Source organism: Thermobia domestica, chromosome 7, assembly GCF_964235325.1.
Source record: "Thermobia domestica chromosome 7, izTheDome1.hap1.1, whole genome shotgun sequence".
NCBI lineage: Eukaryota > Metazoa > Arthropoda > Insecta > Zygentoma > Lepismatidae > Thermobia > Thermobia domestica.
Window position 1 is genome coordinate 203,758,800 of NC_137460.1, and position 6,147 is coordinate 203,764,946.

Consider the following 6,147-nt stretch of genomic DNA (forward strand, 5'->3'; position numbering starts at 1 on the left):
CACCTTTTTCGCTTTCTTGTATTCTTCCGCTTCAGTAAATAGTTACACTTAGAATACGTTCACTCCCATTCAAAATGCATTTCAATATGATATCTAATGACAGATATTACTTATATTGGGTTAAATTCCAAAGTTGAGCGTCCGTTTCCAGTGAAACTTTTAAAATTTACAGGAAAGATATGGATAATTTGATCGTTTGTGTGGTTGATAATATATAAGAGTCTCGAAAAATCTGTTTATTTGTTATATATAAGTGGTTATAAACATGGGATTATACGGCGAGCGGAGGGAACTACTTGGCGCAAGGTAACCGAACAGTTGCATTGTGGGAAAGAAACGAGCATTTATGTTGTCAACATGGCGAATGTACAAGGGTTATGAACTAGCAGTCTTAACATTTGTGAAGCAATACGTTGATAACGAGCAAAATCTTTTAAAAAGTTTGTGAAGAGCACGGATTAATGAACCTAATAACAAATTGCAGAAAGTGTGGAAAGGAGTTAACAGCGAAAAAACTTGACGAAAGTGGACGCCCAACTTCGGAATAAATGCCCTTATATTCACACTTTACTTCTTTTACGAAAAGTGTTTGACATCGTATTTTACCTTTAAATTTTGTTTTTGGAACCCCTCATTCTTCTTCAAAACTTACATAAATTCTCCAATTGACCCGGTAAATTTTCTAAACTTAGTCCGGCGATACAGCAGTTAACCCTTAAAATGAGAGTGCATATATATATAAAACTACTGTAACCAGGAGTGTCATTTGGAGGGGGTATGGGGGCAATTTCCCCATCGTGCTATCCCTTTTATGTGGCATAATTATATTCATGAAAAGTGAACTTCTACCACTCATACTGCTTTATATATATATATATATATATATATATAAGGAAGAGTTCCATTAATAGGTGCAGATTCACTTTAGGAGGTTAGCGTGTAAAACATTAACCAGTTCTATCTAATTGAGTCAGGCAGAAGCGTTGCAGGTGACCGAATGGCAGTGAGGGGATGCATTTAGGGAGCAGGCACGTCAGCGATGGTGTGTATGTGTTAAACTACTTATGACAACAAACTAACGTTCCAATGGAATTTACACTAATCTGTATTTCGGTTTAAATGACGCAGAGTATCTAGAGATGGAAAAACGTAAAATGTACAAGAAAGAGAACGTGGTTACTTCTTTTATGAAATTCATGCTAACAAAAGAAGTGTAATTTGTTATTTTCAAGTTAAAAGCTGGGTGTCACCCGATGGCAGAACTTCCTTTGTCTTTCTGCGATCAACTTTTGTAAGTCAAAAATTTTCTGCAGCAATTCCAAAATAAAAAAATCAAGATGATACTATCATATTTTTATTACAGCGTTACATGGCAATTATTCTGCACAGGCGCGGCATATTTTCTGCGATCACATCGCAGATTGCGGCATGTTCTGCTATGGGGATGTGTTGTTGGTGCTATTTTGAGTGGAGTGGAGGAACGAGTCGGACACATTTTGGATGTCTTTCCGATATTTATGGATCATAACTTACAGCACTGCATATTATTGCTTCCATGTTTAACAGTACATTCTTATGTGCTTATTTTGTATTAGATATTCTCACGTTGATCCCCTTCGTGACTAAGTGGTTAGCCTACGCGTCTTTGACGAGGGAATCTCGGATTCGATTCCCGACAGAAGCTCATGTGGTTCGAATTCCACGTCTCATAGCCTCGCTGCTGAAAGGGATGTTAAACTCAAGATCAACTTAACTATTATTATGTTTTACGTATGGTACAATCCGCGGCAAAAAAACCTGCAACTTGAGCATATAAGTTTATTGTGAAATGACGAAGTCTTTTCCTCCAAAATAAGTGTGCACGGGAGGAGGCCGAGGTTCATCCTGACGTGATTCGTTCCACTTAGACGTTATGTTCATTCTCTGTGCTGTTAGGCGTAGTTTCACAATAAACTTACATCCTCATGTTGCAGGTTTTTTGCCGCGGATTGTACAAGTAAGATCAACATAAATTCGGATTGTATATTCCTCTTTCAGAATCATATTTCGTGTTCTGTAATTTTACAAAATCTTGACCCCATACAATGGGATTGAGAAAAACATACTTTCTAATAAATAGAGTACTAATTAAGTTGAAACTCATTTGTGGGTAGACCATCTGCACCCTTATTTCATTGGCGCATGCCCAAATAATTACATACAACTTGACAATATGAATGTAAAGTGATATGACCCTTTACGGATATAACTGCTCCTACGGACGAATGCCATAAAAATTATTGTGCAAAAAATACTAACCAATTTGTGCTAGGTTGCCAATACAAATTTTTTTGCATTTTTTATTTTTATTTTTCTTACTTTAAACGGTGTATGAAAAACGGGAAGGCAAAGTGAGGTAAAATAAAAACAAAAAAAATCCTAAAAATAATCCCTTTTGGCCAATTTTGCGTCTTCCACAGCCCGGCCCGGTTACAGGTATCCGAATATAATCCACTTTGTAAAATAGTACGTTCTGTATGTAATATGTGTCAAGTTTAACTGCAATATTTAGAATAGGTACGAGAAAAATAACATTTTCCAATCTCTTAAACGATATTAAATTTCATATATAAATAGGAAAAAAGTACGATGCAAACAGTAAAACTTTCCAAACACAGTACTATTTATCCGAGTATCATGGCCCATACTTCATCTTCTTGAGAATGAAAGAAGCTTTCAAATGGTACCATATACCTGTGTTCACAATATACACAAAAAGAAAAAGAAATAGTAATTTTTCTCCAAAAATTTCTTTTTTGAAATTGGCGTATCCTGGAGCTGTTCAGGGTTTAGATACCCAAATATAATCTACCTTTAAGAAAATACTGACCTACTTTATACGTGATGCTTATATGTCACGTTCGCTGCAATATCTAGAATAGTTACAAGGGTAATATACTTTTCGATCGTGATTAACAATATAAATTAGATACAGCTCACAGATGACGAGAAGAACCCTAGCAGAAGTAGTGTGACGTAGGTGTGGGCTCGCCCACTTTTCGCACGGGGGTTTCAAATGACACCACTGAATAGCACACATATAATTTTACCCGGAGTAGCAGACGACATCTAAGTTTAGACCACACCTCAAAAACCGAAAATGGACTTGACCGTGTCGTTGACCTTTCCCCGTTTCCCCTGTTTTAGGGTTCTTCTCGTCATCTGTGTGCTGTACTATCGGAGGGTCGAATCTAAGCAACACTGTTATCTTCGCTTTTTGTCTCAAATTATAGTTGAATACCGTTACAGCGAATTTGATCAAACGAGAGCTAAATTCGTTATGCTTTTTTTTTGCATGCATTAGGATAGGGCGGAGACAGAGCAGAAGATGGTAGAGCAACGTAGAAGACACTAAGGACCTATTCGATTGCAAGGTTGTAAACAGACTGTGGGGGAGATGGCTGAAATTCAGTTCAAATGTAGATTCTATATTCCAAAAGAAAATTGTTCTAAAATGGATGGAACATAGTCAAAATGCACGAAACGTAACATTGAAGGTAATGAAAAATCAATGAAAAAATTAAGTTGTGCAAATATCTCAAAAACTATAATAAGGAAATGGCTCATTGAAAGCTTATTGCAAAGACCTAATGGAGAGCTTAAAAACGAAATACAGCAAGTAAGGTAAATATGGATAAATAACATTGTCAAAAGTCAAGTTGAGTAAAATCAATAATGCATTTTGTTCGAATTACCGAGCACGCCTTACGCGGATGTTACTTGCTTGAAATATCTCACATCTGGATTTGGAATCCCGAGACTCGATTTAGCACGCAACGTGACTTTTGACCTGATCACGTGACAGAGTCTTGTTTTTATGACAAACCGGATAGACCCTTAAGCTAATAGGATGAAGGCGTTCACTACTAGCTTTAGAGCTAGACATGATAGACCGTAATCCTAAAGGCAAATGAATAAATACTAAAAGAATTAAATACCAGTTCATCCGCTATTAGACAAATGAAATTCATATTTCCTTTAACAAAGTTGGCAGCAGCTATAAGAAATTATAGGGAAATTGCAACTAATATCTAATTCTCCTTATCTCACCCACTTGAACAATGTTCGATGCAAATCTAAGTTCAAGTTACATATACGGATCTAAGTCTCGCTGGTTTAAATAATTCCTATCATCCACGCGAGACTAAATCTCTCTCTATCTCCCAAATCCTAGTTAACAGTCCTGTTGAAGAGAATTCAAACAGTTGTGTGTGGCTTGAGTTGTGACCTATGATGATGGAGCAGGAATGCGTGACGTCGGGTCCATGCTAACACACCATGGAAGATTCCAAAGTCAGGCTTCAGCGTTACCAGGGGTGCCCTAGATGACTTTGTCCAAACCAAAAACGGAGATAAAGTTGCAGTTCGTGGCATGTAGCAGGATACGGCCACATACCATCCTTAGAGATGGAATTTGGGAGTCAAGAAAATTACTTGGACAGTGGAAAGATATATCCTTTCAAATTGATATGTCGGCTTCTTGATGGTGAAATACAGCAGTCCCTCTAATAAATACACTAGCCACACTCGGAATTGTCACAACTCAAGCAGAAAACAATTCAATACAGAATAATGGACGTTGTAAATAAAAGTAAAGCAGAATTTTCCATGACACACGTAGGATGAAGGAAAGCTACTAGCCTAAGGTTTATTTCCATTAATTTACGAAGAAGGAATTTGCTTTTGTTAAACTTAAAAAACATTTTTTAAAAAAACTTAATTGGAGTGTCATTTCTAAAACTCTAGGATAGTGACGTATAAGTAGCCAATTAATGTAAAGGTACTGGAAGAATCTGTGGCCAACATCTTGGTTATTGGTGACTACAAGTGAGAAACTGGGAATGTTTTTCAACTAGCAAACGAGGGTCCTCTTGTTCTAGGTTCCGAGGATAAACATGCAACATTCTGTTCTGGAGATCTCTTTTTGATAAGTACGTATTTAAAGCCAATTCAGAAATTAGGCATGTACTGAGAGACACGATTGAGGGAACTAATTATCACATTAAAGTTATTTCAATGCAAGTTTTGAAATGCATTTTGAAGGATTTTTTTTTTTTTTTTTAATTTGGGGTGGGAGTATTGTAAGGTTTTTTTTTTATGTGGGTTTTGCTTAGGCTGTGGATAATTGCAACAACTCTGGCTGCAGCAGCCTTCAACTCACGTAAATTAGCTACAGTCGTCTGAAGTCATCAGTGTTTTTCATTTATAAAATTGTATTAACCTTGTTTGTATTTTTAGAATACTGAAGAAGTTCCTATATTTCACATAAATTAGTCAACTATCCTTTCTCAAGACTCACGTTAGCTTAATGTATATTATAATGTATATGCTTCAGCATCAGTGGCAAATCATTCAATAGTGTAAATAAGAAGTAACATATTTTAACGCAGAAACATATATATTGAATCTAGTATGAACTTAGAAACGGAATAATTGATTACCGTTAATTTATCCGAAATATAAGAACTACTTTAGTTTTCTAGGAATACAAAGAAGGAATAGAAAGAACATCTTTAATCAGTTTAACAGTTTGAGGTGAATGATTGAACGATTTAATGAGTGTCCAGAAGAACTTCTGCTATACTCTACATGTTTCCAGTCTACATGAAGGAACATGTATATTTTCTTTAGCTTCTGTATTATGACTATGTACAGTTAGATTTTTTCACATTTCGTGATTTTCTTTTACTTACACTACATAGTTTAGTATGTAAAGCCATGATAGAATTAACACATTTGATTTTCTAAATAATGGTTCACAGTGAGTTTTTCGATTATTTTGTGTGATAGTTCTGATAATTTTCTTTTGTAGTTTGAAGACTTCGCGTGATCTTCTAATATTACCCCAATAACATAATTTCATATCTTATGTGAGATTTCACATACACATAACATAATGTTATAATTGCACGCATTGGTATTATTATTATTATTATTATTATTATTATTATTATTATTATTATTATTATTATTATTATTATTATTAAGTATTCTGCTTTTCAGCAGGTCCTGGGACTAATGAGTGTTTATTATTATTATTATTTTTATTATTATTATTATTATTATTATTATTATTATTATTATTATTATTATTATTATTATTATTAT